Source organism: Pygoscelis adeliae, unplaced genomic scaffold (assembly GCF_000699105.1).
Source record: "Pygoscelis adeliae isolate BGI_AS28 unplaced genomic scaffold, ASM69910v1 Scaffold282, whole genome shotgun sequence".
Taxonomy (NCBI): domain Eukaryota; kingdom Metazoa; phylum Chordata; class Aves; order Sphenisciformes; family Spheniscidae; genus Pygoscelis; species Pygoscelis adeliae.
In genome coordinates this window covers 602390-617596 of record NW_008824352.1, presented here as the reverse complement: position 1 = coordinate 617596, position 15207 = coordinate 602390, and positions in this window count along the sequence as shown.

Sequence of the window (15207 nt, the reverse complement as noted above, 5' to 3'; positions counted from 1 at the left end):
GACCTGTTGGAGCGGGTCCAGAGGAGGGTCACAAAAATGGTCAGGGGGATGGAACACCTCTCCTATGAAGAAAGGCTGAGAGAGTTGGGGTTGTTCAGCCTCGAGAAGAGAAGGCTTTGGGGAGACCTTACTGCAGCCTATCAGTACTTAAAGGGGGCTTATAAAAAAGATGGGGACAAACTTTTTAGCAGGGCCTGTTGCGACAGGACAAGGGGTAATGGTTTTAAACTAAAAGAGGGGAGATTCAGACTAGAGATAAGGAAGAAGTGTTTTACGCTGAGGGTGGTGAAGCACTGGCACAGGTTGCCCAGAGAGGTGGTGGATGCCCCATCCCTGGACACATTCAAGGTCAGGTTGGACGGGGCTCTGAGCAACCTGATCTAGTTGAAGATGTCCCTGCCCAAGGCAGGGGGGTTGGACTAGATGACCTTTAGAAGTCCCTTCCAACTCAAACTATTCTATGATTCTATTCTATGATTCTAATTGTTGTCCACTGGATTGGCCTTGACCTATTATTTCAGATTTTTTAAAAAAGCAAAACCCAAAAACACTGTCAAATGCATGTATTTTTGAATAATGTCAATACACATTGGACTTTTTGACAGGGCTGTGAGCACAGCTCAGTGTGGGTGGGTCTCTGAGCATGGGCATGTCATGTACAATTGTAGGGATTGCTGTTGGCCTTTCCCGGGTTGGTGGAAGTTTTGCCTGTGACCTCTGTGGGCCTCAGTTGCTGGGGTGGATATTAGCATTTGAATGCAAATGTCATCGGAGTGTTTGGGGAGGACGTTGCTGTACAGTGCAACAGTCATAACAGCTTCAGTATAATCTTAATTGCTGGTTATATATTCTGGAGTATCCATCTCCTGTTCTTCTCCGTCACCTCCTTTCAAATACTAACCAAAGCCATTTTCCTTGTGTACAGGCTGTTTTTCTTCCTCTCGTACATTTGAGATGTGCTATAAACACTGGTATGTAACAGGATCCCACATGGTATCAGAGTTAGCATGTGAACCTGCAGGCTGCTGCAGCAGGCATTGGACCTTGAAGTACTGAGTCAAGCTGCAGCTACGAAACACAAGCCTCTTGCTGGCTGAAAAGTATGGCATGCTCTTTAATAATCATTGAGTCATGTGGATCCAGGATTTGGAAGAGGGTTAAAACTGCCAGTTGTAAACCATTGTAATTGTAACAGATACACTAAAGGTATGTTGCATTTAATATACTTATGAAGACCAGGCTTTGCTGCTCTTATCCATAACATGTTAAAAGTTACTTTGTGATCTGTTCCAGGGATACGAATTGGCTTTACTAGGTAAAGCGCTACCTAGTATAAAGAAAGATGTCAAATATTAGTCCATAGCAAAAATCCAAATAATGGGTGGCGGATGATGGCTTTCACTGTGTACCTAAGTGTCTTATATCTAATATGCCATAAAAGTGTTCTACTTTATAGACATGGCTTATATTGAAGGTGAGCGATGTTACATTTCTTAGCCTCCAGTATTCCCTTTGAACGTGTCTTTACCCCCAGCAATTGCAGAGCCCAGTAAGGTTTTCATTTAAGGACCATATGGGAAGCATATGGGAAAATCTCTTTGGTTGACCTGTCATTTATTAATGACACCTTATGAAATCTTTTGTTTGTTTGTCTTTGCTTAGGTGTTCTTGCCTTCCCTTGAAATTCAACTCTCCTTCCCTGGGCAAGCTGATACTGTTGTTTGCTTGCTGGGGAAATGAAAAAGATATGTCTACTGAGGGTTAAACTTCAGTTAGGGGAATAAGCAGCAGTAGGAGATGAGAGCCCTAATAAGGCTCTTGCTTCTGTGAAAGTGCCCTTGATGATGCAGATGGAAGATAGATCAGTATGGAAAACATGACCTAGATGTTCTTTCTAAGCAGAATACTTATATACACACATAAATATATATATAAATATAATGTTGTTCCAGACACTGGCAGCTCTTTAAAGGAGCAGCGAAAGCTCTTTATTTCAGAGAAATACCACGTCAACAGGCTTATTTGCCTCAGCATAGTTCCTAGTGATTAAAGCTACACCTACAAGAAAAGCTGAAAGCTTTGCCTACAAGCCTTCCTCCTTGCTAATGCAGCTGAAAGACCATTCATTATCCCACCCAAGGCAGACTTTAAAAACAGATCCTTTCCAGACTCCCTGCACCAAAAAAGAGAGATTCTGTCATGCTCTTGTTCAGCAGCAGAATCAACTATACACAGAAATATTTTAACCTTTCTGCATTGATTTCCGTGTAGGACATCCATTCTTATTGGTATACAGACTCTCTATACTTTCAGTGAGTGGGCAGTTGATGTGCTTATTCAGAAATTTTGCTGAATGCTGTTTTGCATTATGAGTGTTTTTAACATGAAGTCAAGGGTTCATGGATAATTGATAAATTATAGCCATGAATAGCTTGAATATGATTAGTTAATATGAGCTAGAGAACTGACATTTTTATAAGTAGATCTATCAAGTTACTAGAGTTCATAGCATTTCAATAACCATTTATTAAACATCAACTTAGTTAAAATTAACCCTTTCTTGGCTCATTACATGTAGTATGTCAAAATTTATTTTGTTCCCTGACCGAATTGTAGTCCAAATTAATGTTGTGACCTTGTAGCTATTCATCACAAGTGATCTCATAAGCCAGAATGGAACCGGATAAACAGCAAGACAACTCAAACACAGACTTGTACATAGTGATTACTCACATGATTCAATTCAGTGAGCTACTGTAGTGAAATTTTAAATATGGCGCTTAAATGAATTTGTGTTATATGCAGGTATTATCCTGGCCATTTGCACAAGAATGATTAACAGGCTATCATATATGCCTTCAGGTTCCTATTGCACTACAGAGACTATCCACGCAAAAGAAATAAAATGTATCTTTGCAAGCAATTTACAAATGCAAGAATTAAATCCAGTTAAATGGTGTTTTCTTATTCACTCAATTGCTCAGTCTAAGAAACTTTTCTCCCCCCCTTCACCAGTCACAAGCTTTATTCCAAAACCCAACACTTGGGATGCCAGTTCTCCCAGCACTTAGTGACGTAGTACCTTTTGTCTAAGTGGGTGGAGTCATTGACTTCAATAGGACTGTCCATGTGCTTGGAGTCAGGTGTGCTTAAGCATCAGGAATCCCAAGAAAGTAATTTTTCAGCGTGTGGACGTCCGACTCCAAAGGCTGTTCTGTGCCTGCAGGGCTCTGGAGACCAAGCTTTCCAACTGGTAGCTGTAACTGGTAAGCTTAAGACCTGAAGTCCTTAATTCCAATTATCTCGAGAGGTACTCTAGCCAGACTGCAAAATAATTTGTATGTGGCACCTCTCTCTCTGTTAATCCTGAAAAGCCAGTGTACTCTGTGCACTTCTTAGCCTGTTGAATTTAACCTCTTGAATAGCTTTTTGCGATCCTGTCTGTGATTCCTCCTTCATCTGTAGTGAACTACTACAGGCAGCTTAGTAGCTAAACTGAGCAAGTAGCCTTTCTGTTTTGGTTTGTTTTTTTTATTTATGTATATATGTAATTTTGAAATGACCTACTCAGTTTTTACTTGATGCAGTTTTGTACAGGCAGAAAAATCCATCCATGGAATTTTACTGTTCAAGATTACAAACGCTCAGTTTGAAAGCAAGCTTCTTCCATCTTTTACCCACAAAACAGGGATAGTCAGGCATGTATGTTGGCCTGGGGCTATGCCGTGTGCATCTTACTCTCCAAAGGCCTGTTTACTGTGTGTACGTGCCTTTCTCCATATTCAGCTGGTGCAGAAGAGGGCTTACAGCAGCAGAGATGGAGGTGGCCAAAATTATTTCAAAGAGTCTTTCTTCTATGTTTCTGCTGTCCTGTTTCTGAACACCAAAACACTGAATACTGAAAAGCAAAAATACACATCCTGATTTAGCTGTCTTATCTGGTGTGAATGTGTCCTGGAATAGTTGTGAACGGCATTTCTGAATAGCCTAACCTTGTGGCTTTTCAGTGTGAATTCTGGAAATGGGAGGATGTTTCCCAGTGAGAGCAAAGCAGTTTGCAGAGCTGTTGTTGGCATGTGTTCAGCCTCTCAGGCCTGTGGATCTTGTTCCTGCTTATTTACTATGACCTCTGTGGGTCATAATAACCTTTCTTTCTTTCCAGAACTGTCTCCTCTGTACCTCAAGTACTTTCTGTTTGAAATTTTTATACAACTAGTGACAGCACCATGGAGTGAGTCAGCTCCATACTGCTCACACTCTGTTGAATGAAGGGATGCTGAAGGCATAATTTCTTTATTACTGAAACCTGGTTTTGACAAAATTTTAGCATTCAGCGCTTCCTCGTAGATATGCGTGTCTAATCGATGGAAAGCAAACACCAAAGCCTCATATAAAGATCAGAGGCACACCACTATGCGGATAAGTTGTATGCCCCAACACTTGCTGATGCAGGAACACAAGAGCGGTGATGCTCTGTTTAACTACTCTGACACCTCCCTTCCTTAAAAGGCTCTGAGATGAGTGTATCTTTTAAGGGGAAAAAATGAAATTGTTGCTTATAGTAGGTTATTTCCCAGAGAAATACCGAAAATGTTTTTCCCGTGAGTATTAGCCTTTCTGCAGTAATTACTCTGTGTAGAAAATGCAAATACACCATCCAGGCCACAAATAAACCCACACTGGAACGGCATCACTGCCAGTGCACGGGCCTGGCTCTGCTGCTCAGTTTCATCAGCCGTTTCCATTTCTAGCTCCACTCTTTCTAACAGGAGATTTGAGCACACAGCCACAAGCTAGAAGCTCACCTTGCATCCTGCTCATATTTTCCATTTCTTTGAGGTTTTGAGGAGCTTAAAGATCACCTCACTCAAAATATTTGACAAAAGTATCTCCACCCTGTGAGAAGGTAACTCCTGCACTACTCACCTGAAGCATTTTTCCATCTGCCTGGTCTCTTCATCTCATCTTTCCCAGAAAATTCACCCTCCTGCTCTTTTCTGTTTCATGACCTGCACGCACTGATAAGAGGAAAGGACAAGACTATGTACTTACAAAGGCTGGGGAAAGAAGCAACGCATGAAACGCGTTTAGGCTTTGGCTTTACACATGAGACTCTCAAACTGTATTTCCCCTCCATCGCACATCGGCCCGGCCGTTTCTGTTGCAAAGCCTTTCAGAAATAACCAGGGTATTTAGGATTAATAGGTGCGCTTTAGTGTTTCCATCCACAAAATGGATATTGCTCATCTGGAGGTTGTATGGTCAGTGCTGATGGCTCTAAAGCTCCTTAAAGACATGATGCTGTAACAAAAAAAAAAAAAAAAAAAGATGCAAAGGCTATTTATAGCTTATTATTTTTTTTATATGTAATATTTACTGCCTTCCCCTGCCTTCTTGTGTAATATAACAAATGGTGTTGGGCTTCCTGCAAATGTGTGATAAATCAATTGTTCAATGTTTTTTTCAAGTATCCTTACTTAACGTTAGTTTTCATGCACACATTTTGGAAACTATGTAAAATAGGCCTTAAATAGCAGAATAAAATAAATGCCAGGGCTCTTACAGCTTCTTCCACCTGCTTTCAATGCAGAGTTGCCAAACAATTTCAGTGTTTTATAGGCTGTTGCCCCAAACCAAATTCTGTGTTGCTTTTGGTTTAAGGGCTAATAGCTTTTTGAAATATATTAGTGCTTTCTGGTGACAGAACCAAGATTAGCTGTTTATCCATAGTTCCAAGAAGTATTCTATAATCCTGTGGCACAGTAAACTTTATGAGGAATTTTACAAGCTTTCATGAGTGCATTGTGTTTTAAAATGCTAAAAAAGCTGTTAAGGAGAAAAGAAAACAAAGCACTGCAGTGTCTCCGTCTGATGTTCTGCTGGTCTTTGAATTGCAGCATTGCTAGCGAGTGAGGAGGAATGACTGCAGGATGTGCAGTGAATGAGGAAGCCAGCAAGCCGAAAGCTTTAAGCTCTGCAGAACTGGTTTACTAGAGGCATATAGGCCTTAATATAATGAACAGCAAGAATGGTGTAACTCTTCCTTGAGCTGAAGTTGCTGGCAAACCTTGAGCATGCACTTGGTAGCAATAGCACTGAGAGAATGACGTCCATTTGATTCACCTTCACTGATTTTTCACTTAATGTGATTTTTGAGGCAGTGCGAAAGCAGAACCTTCGGAGTGCATTCATTGCTGCCGGTCCTTGAGCAGGTGGTTCATGCAGGGCAAGGAAAAGGCAGAGCGCTTCTGGGGTGAGGGCAGGGCTGAGGACACCCGTGTTTCTTTGCGCCGTTGCAAACTGTGGATGCAACTTGAGTGAATCACTCTATCTCTTAATGCTTTATTCCCCTTCTGCATGGAGAAAAGGGGAAACACCCAGGTGCTCTGATGAGACAGACCAAAGAAGTGAGAACTGGATAGGCTCAGCACAGCTTTTTTCCCTTAAAAGATACTCTTCTCTGCAAGATCTTCAGTCCTAGATGCGGATGTATGTTCTTTCAGGGGATACATTTCAGAGGCAGGGTCTAGTACATAATTCTCTCTCTCTCTGCTTCCTTAAAGATGTCATATCTTTCACCCACAACAAATGCTGTTGTTGGAAAGAAAACATTAAATCTTTCTGGCCGTTCTTCTGAAATGAAAGCAGCAATCTTCAAAGCTAAAAACAATCTCTTCAGGGTAACTCAGTAACTCTTTAGACCATATGAAAACAGGCAGTTTGTACTTGTTGAGGTATCAAGGTTCACACCAGTTTTATCAGGCTGGAGCTACCTGTGGAGGTGTTTGCATCTGACAGCGGCTGGAATGGTGCTTCACCGGGACGTGGGTGGGCTGTGCTCGGTGACAGAGAAGATTGCTTGAATCCTGCTTTTACAACTGGGGAGAAAATCGCAGCCTGTTTTGGGCGCCAGTTTTCATTTGATGGAGCAAGTATAGATTTTACTCAGCCTTGGGATCTGCTTTCCTTTGCAGCTCCGCCATCCAGTGACTGGTGTGAGCGGAGCAGACTCAGCTGTAGCTGGTCATCCTCCTCCCATGTTCTTGCAATGTGCAGCCTGACAAGAAAACACAATACAGCCAAAACTCTGGTTTGTATTTTCCCAAATCTCCTACAGCAGCTTCTTCATTAAACAAGAGGAGGAGACAGGGTTATGCCCTGACTTACTTCCCAGCTGAGAATATTTGCAATAAAAAGGAGACTCCTACCTGAAAAGAGCTGCTTTCAGGAGCCTCCACACTGGGTTTTGCAGTTTTGTGGACCCTGCCTTCCAAACTGACCACCCACGGCCGGTGATGGGGAATATTTCAGCACCATAGCTGAGCTGAGGATGTCAATGTGTTTCTTAGGGCTGCTTAAAAATATGAAGGTAGCAGCAGAGAATGTGAGTTCATGCAGTATTTGTGCAAGAGGACAGATCTACCAAAGATCTCCCTTTCCACATAGCCACCAGCTGTTCAGAACTGCTCAGCACTCTGGGGATTTACATGCAGAGTGGAGCTCTTCTGACACTGTAGCCCTCGGTTGAGTGCCTGAATATTTGATCCATGACTACCCTGAAAACTCAGCTCTGGGCGCTTTGCTTGGGGACACCCAATGAATCAATAGCAAATCTGGAATAAAATCCAGTTTGGGTTTGGTTTTTTTCCCCCACTTTACCTTTCATGGAACTCCACAAGGATACACAGCACCTTGTATTTATCTATGAGGTATTGCTGAGACGTGCACTTGGTATGTTTTGGGAACTGGTAAAACAGTTGATATACAGATTCCCAAAAATAAAACAAAAGGCTACCTGACAGGTGTCGCGGATGGAGTGAAACTGCACTTCATTCGTTAGAGAGAAGCAACAATACTTTATTGATAGAAAACAGTGAGTTAAAGCATGAATTAACAAAGTTCAGTGGTAAATGCGACAGCTAACAGGTTCGATGGCAAGGTACACTTGATTATTTACTGCATAGAGGACAGGGTCAGATGAAACTGTCAGAGAGACCCTCCCGTTGAGTCATGAGGTTCAGAAAGGACTCCCTTGCTTTCTAAACTTCTCAGAGAGGAGTTCAGGTGCAGCTGGATCCAGTCCTAGTCCCAGTCTTGGTCAGCAGTTTATGTCTGAAGGATTATATATGTGAAATCAATCCTTTATATCACTTAGCTAAGATTTCAAAGTTTAGCATGCTAGTAGTCACTTACTGAGTATCTGTTGCGGCAAGGAATCTCTCAACCTTGAGGAGTAACCTTGAGAGGCATCCCTACTCAAGGGGAGATCCTGGCATTTATAAATAGCTCGCTATTTATAGGGGTAAGATGATTGACTCATAGTCATATTTGCATGCTGATAACTGTGGTTAGGTGGGTGTATGTCTCACAATAACCAAGGGCTATTGTGTTGTTATCTGGCTCCCGCATTAGCTTCCTTAATGGACAAAGATCTCACTATCAGCATTCATTAATTTTATGTCTGAAGGATTATATATGTGAAATCAATCCTTTATATCACTTAGCTAAGATTTCAAAGTTTAGCATGCTAGTAGTCACTTACTGAGTATCTGTTGCGGCAAGGAATCTCTCAACCTTGAGGAGTAACCTACTCAAGGGGAGATCCTGGCATGCAGCCTGCTGCCCTGCAGGAGAGATCCAAGCGCTTTTGGATAGCTCGCTATTTATAGGGGTAAGATGATTGACTCATAGTCATATTTGCATGCTGATAACTGTGGTTAGGTGGGTGTATGTCTCACAATAACCAAGGGCTATTGTGTTGTTATCTGGCTCCCGCATTAGCTTCCTTAATGGACAAAGATCTCACTATCAGCATCCATTAATGACTGCCCCTGGTAGTTATTGCTTTAGCAGGGTTACAGAAGATAAAGGTCAGGTTGGGCGGGGGAGCACACTGTCACAACAGGGAAATTCAGTTGTTTAATTCAAAGTGTAAATATACTTATGTCTGTTTCTTGACCTACTTGATTTTCTAAATGTTAAGAACTGCTTTGAAGTATTCTTTCTGCTGGGATGCAGACCTCTTGAAATTTTTATGAGAAGCATCTTTTAAGTTCTGTAACAAGAATTTTATTCATGTGCTCAGTTGCCAGCTGAAGTTAAACCATGACAATCTATCAATGATATTTAATTAGTGTGATGCAGTACACAGACTGGTATTCGTTAAGCAGTTGTTGCAATTTGTGGTACCTCTTTATTGGGAGGTTTAAATTTTTAAGGTTGAAATAGTGTATTATTTCCAGATGGTCAGCCCACATTCATAATCACAGCAGGATAAAAGCTGCCCTAGCATGACTGTAACATAGTTTAAGCACACATCCAGTGCAAGAGATATCTTAAATATCTAAGAAAAGACGTAAAGAAGCAAGTATTCATTCACACTGGTTTGTAAAACTCACAGTAATTTTTTTTTTGTTGCTTTTCTTTATTTAAGATGACACTCTTTGTATTTTTGACATCAATACATGGAGAGCTCTTACAGATAAGGAAAGTTTTCCATTGATACCTGTGGCTGCACCACAGCCAAGTCTTGAATATGTATTTTCAGTGCAGTCTCTGTGACTCCAAACCACCATCCTGCCCCAGCACTGCTCTTGCTGGGGGGAGCAGGGTGCTGGGAAGAGCCACGCATTGCACCCCCGAGAGTCCATGAGTTCAGAAAAGGCTTTGAGTCTTGACCCTAAGCTGAATACTTGATATAAGGCATAGGATAAGAAGTTATTTTTGAGCACGAGCTCTAGCATTTAGAAAGTCCTCAGAGCCAGGCTTAACGAGCAGCGGAGAGGGGATACTCCATTTCTAGGATCTCTTCTGCTGTAACAGGCTGGATTGCTACAGGAAGCAAGATCAGGCTTTTAGGGAGTAAAAACTAAACCCTGGAAGGTTCTATTGTATCCACGCTAACTGACTTCTTGTCTACATCTTCTTTGCGCTATCAGATCTGCCCTTCTGACAGTCACGTGAAAGGCAACCCCAGTGTTAATAGGAATATAATGGGATATATAGGAATAATAGGGATATATTGCAAATTGGCTTTGGGGATCTTTCTGGATTTCCCTGCTTTCCACTGGCATGGACATACTGCAGTGCTGATGAAGGGGCCATCAGCTGAGTGCATTAGCCTTGAATTTCAGAGGCCGGTGGAAGACTGAGCTCTTGTACTAATGTCTCTTGGTTTGATCCTGGCCAGGTCGTTTTTGTCATCTCTTGATCTCCTTGGGAATTTAAAGCCTGCTTTTTCAAAGGTCGTTACGTATCTTTTTGTTTGCACATGTAACATGAAGAAACAATAGTATTCCCTGGCTCAATTGAGATGCTCTGAAGGGCTATGAGATGATTAGGTGCTGAAATAATATGGGCCATATAGGTATCTTATGTAATAAAAAGAAATAAGTGGGGAATTTTTTTCTAGTCATACAAAAAGTAAATATTTGAAACATATTTTCTTATTTTTCAATCATTTGTCGAAATTGCAGTGAACTTGCTCTTCTCCCTTCCCCCCTCTTTTTCGAGAAAGAAGCTGAAACTTTTCTAACCAGCTTTAATAAGAAAATGATCTAAGAATTAGATTCTGGTCATCAAGCTGAATACTGAAGTTCAAAGCAGCAAAACTGAAGAGTAGTTGAGCTTTAAGCTATGATTTTGCCTTTTCTGAGTGAGTTCTTTCGTTTCTGAACTCAGTCAAGAGTTGACACCATTCTGGAAGCTTTAGAAATGCTGATCCTGAAAGATACTTACCGATAACCATTGCAAAGATCTCTTTTTAATATCCTTGAGGGAACCCTAAAGCAATCTCATAAGGTAAAAGTACAGTAAGTTGCTTGGTTTTTTCACAGCGTCTCCCTCGTGTCAGTGATGAGCTGTCCATGCTCACAGACTGAACTTAAAAATTCATGAAATATGAATAGTCATTGTAATGTAGAACTAAGTATGTTCCCAGACTTTGAAGATAAAACTGAAGAAAGTTACTTTTGTGCATTAGCTGTTCCCGTAGCAGAGGAAGATTTTAAGGCTGAGAGATAAAGGGTTCACTCCTTGATATTAAATACTTGCCTGAATTACTGTCAAAAATTAATCCAGAGAGAGCAGACAATGTGCCATCAACTTTTTAATATTAGCTTCTGAAAAAAAATAATCTTTTTTTGTAAGCACTTACTCATTTCACAAGAGTGGGCCTCACATGGCCAATAAACTCAGGGTACGGAGAAAAGTAATGATGTTTGTGACCCTTGCAACGCCAGCACTACTGCGTTTTCTGGAGCAGCGTGTGGACTGCAGCTCTGCATGCAACAAGGCCGCATGCTGCAAGTCATCTTGCAACTACCCTTCCTGAACTGTTGCCAGCAGGCGAGCGCATGCTCCATGCCTCCTGCAGAAGCTGTTACCACTTCATGGAGCAAATTCCTGCATGGAGAAAACACCAGTGTGAAAAACAAAGAGCCCATGGGCAATATGGAGGCTTGAATTCACCTGGCCTGCTGGGGAAGGACTCTCTCAGAGGTGGTTTCAGGCAGCAAAGAAACAAAATTAAAGCTGAATAATCTCTCAAAAGCCTGAGAGAAAAAGGAAAGACTGGCAACTCCTGAGCACCAACTGAAGCCTGAAAACAAAGAAGAAACCCAATTACACTAACTAATACTCCAGCCAGAACTTTAAGATTTTGAGGAAACAGCTCATGGTGCTAAATTGAACCCTTGTGGTTTGGTGTTGTGTGGCCCCCCTTGCAGATCATGGTTTTCATGCAGGGATTCAGAGTCACAGAAAGGGTAATTTATGCAGTTCAAGCAAATATATCTAAGTAGACCCAAACATCTGCTTTCTTATGCTGGTGTTTACAAGGCTGGAAATGTAGATGTTTAGACTTCTCCAGGTGGGTGCAGTGCACCCCAGCAACACCCTCGCTCGCTGCCAGCCCTGGGAGCAGGTGGGAGAGGGCTGAGCCGGAGCTGAGGGGAAAGGCACCTTTGCCGCATGCCTATTGTGGAGAACACACAACGCTGGCAGCGGCTCCAGTAAGTAGCAAGAAACCAGTTTTTTCTGCCTGGTTTACGTCTACCAGAATGTGAAGAGAGTCTGTCCCTGACGCGTCATGGTATCATACTACCATTGTACACTTCCAAAGTGATCAGGGTAAGATAACTTCTGGAAACCAAGTTATTTTTGTATTTTCAATTCTTGTAACTGGCAGCTAGCGTTCACTGTATTTTAAGGAGCAGAGATTTTAGCTAAAGGATTAGTATGTCATTAATCAATCCATTGAATATTCATGATTTAGTGGATTTTTCTCCCCCATAGAAGGAGAGAAGTAATTATTTTGGCTAGCACTTGAAAAGTGCATGTGTGCTGTTGGTAGAACTCCACTGTATTGGGCAAAAATAGAATTTTCTTATTAGACATGCAAACTGATCTTCTCTCCCCAATACTGATAAATACTCTTTAGTTCTTCTTTTTCTCTATTTAGTAACAACGTTTCATGCTTTTTTTTGTAAGAATGTAATGAAAATGGAAAAAATGAGGAGAAAAAAAAATCAACACCAAACATTGCAGCGGAGGTTGAGCTACTCCTTGCTGGAACCTGATTTGGAGAGTGGGGTCTTGACAAACCTTTTTATGTTTATAGCAAACTACCATTTTGTATTTGTTATTTTAATTTCGTTCAGTCTCGCAGCGGTGCAAAGCTCAAGTGAAATACTGGTTGTGGAGCATGTGGGAGGCTGTTCTCAAGACTTATGCCACAAAGCATAACCTTTTCTGGTCTCCTACAGCCATATCCTCTTGGTGTCCATCTTCAGTGGACTTTCTGGTCCTTACTGGTTTTTGTTATCTGCAGTATGCTGCTTTCTCCCCTGTCACTTTAGGGGAGTTATAAAGGTATCCATTGGTAGACAATACTGCAACTCTCGATGATACAGATAGCGTTAGGCTATTTGGAAATAGGAGAGTTGGCCGAGTCTCATGCAGAGCGTGCTAATGGTTGTTGCTCAGGACACGCTAAAGGGCACATAATGGCTGGTGCAAATTCTTTGGGTTTTGGGCTCTGGCAGTTTCTAAAACTTGATCGTTGGGGCCAGGAGCGATTGTAGGATGACTGAGCAAAACTTCCTCTGAGTAAAAGAAAGTAAGGGAAATTTGTTGCTGCTGCTAAGAGTAGCACAGTAGGAGGAGTCCTGTGGAACATGCAAAGTTGCAAACCAGTTCAGGAGAGGGGATCAGGTTTTTTTAAGGTGCCCCTCCACCCCCGAAAGGCCAATGCTGATTCATATCAGGCGTTTTGCCCCATGAGGCCAGCAGTAGAAAACCTTTCTCCTCTGTAATGGAGATGTTTTGCAGCTGGGTTGGTGACTTCCCAGGCAATAGCTATTTATTGTCAGCTAGCAGAGCTTCAAAGTCTGTACTGTTTAGTTCTACCTTTTATATAAAGAAAAGCAGTAACAGCAACAGATACCTGGGAAAGTTTTTGAAGTTAATCCTCCTGGATGGGGCAGGGGGGCTGTATGGCTAGCTCTTGAACGTGTCTGTATTCCTAATTTTTAGTGCTCATGCTATTTCCCACACGAAGTTTATATATATATATTTTTTTTTTCCCTCCAGGTTTTTGGACATGTTTATTTTGTCCTGGCATCCCTCATTAGGACCACAGACTCTCACAGCGCCAGGTGTCCTGTAACTGTACACAGCAATACAGGGTCACCATAAGGTGAGTTGCGGCTTTCTCCTTCCCTCCCTGCTTTCTTTGGGGACTTAATTCTGCTTCTTTCTTGGCAAGGGGGAGGAGGGCAAAAATACTCTCCTTGTCCTTCAGCAAGGAGCTGCTTCAAACTCTTGCATTTACTTTTTTTAAAAGATAATAAGATTATTTTTTTTTGCATTAGGGTCATATTATGTAATAGCCATGTGCCAAACTTCCTTCAATCTAGCTTTTTACAGCCAGTGTTTTATAATTAAAACAGATCTTGCTGTTTCTGTGTAATGCAACAAGGTTGACTTCAGTGGGAGCAGCGCGTAATGAAGGGCTAGCAGGAATAGGTCATCTTTATCTGAGACTGTTTTAAAATAAGTAGCAGGTAGTTTTCTGTTTGCACGAATATTTCTGCTCCTGATGGTCTGAGGCCATGTGGCTTCCCGTTTTGGTGAACAACTCTGCAAAGTTGTGGGTTGTGTTTTGGGCTTTTTTTTTTTTTTAAATAAAAAGTGCTTTTATTGCTAGAGGAAAAAAATCTCAGTTGACAGCTCTGGAAACAAAACTCTTCTGTTTATCACGTGCCAAAACACCCCAGAAGAACCCCCAAATCTGCAGGTGTCACGATAAGCTTCCCCTCAGTGCCAGCAAAAAGCTTTCATGGTTTTCGCGAATTTCTAAGGTAGTTCTAGCTTCATGTCACCGAAATCATTCACAGCTTTACCCTCTTCGCAGAATAATAAACCTGAGCGTGGATGATGGACTGACCACGTTATTTTGAGGTCTGACTGTGGGTTATGTGCCTGTCTCCCTTCTTCAGTTTTGTCTGAATGTAGAACCAGGACCCAGGGTCCTGGGTCTGAATGTAGAAACCATAGATTTCTTGTGCAGCTAGTACTAAATTAACACTCCAAATCCTTTAAAGCAATTTTAGGTTTGTTTCCATGGCATTGATTTTTTTTGTTTGTTTCTTTTTGTTAATTATGGCTTGAAAGTCAGAGGGGATAGTCTTACATCTTGAAAAGTTGCCTTGTAGGATACAATGACTCAACGTTGTTTGAATTTCTAATCTGTTTTCACCTCATCTTTCAGAAAAGCAGGGTTAACTGTGGCAAATGGATAAAGCTCTAAACAGGTAGGTTTACTGCGGTTGTTCAGTAGTAGCCATCCTCTCAGATGAGGATATTCAGTATTCTGGCGTTAAAACTATGGATTTGAATTCTAGTTCACGATGTTTAACGCTACATCATTTTAATGCTTGAAGTATAGAGGGGTCCTTGCTAACCACCTCGGTGACAGCGCTGGAGCCCGTCCCTTGCACGGACACAGAATATTTGCGGAGGCATACACGAAAGCCGGATGGTTGGCTTCGTTTGTGATTGCATGCCTCGAAACGTGAAAGCCATGTTTCCAAGAGCGAGGACAAAGCTTTCATCCAGGAAAGCCGGGGCGCAAAGCCCACGAAAGGACCACGCACCAGCCTGGAGGGCGGCGAAACTTTCTGTGAAACTGAACGGCAAGTGTGAACC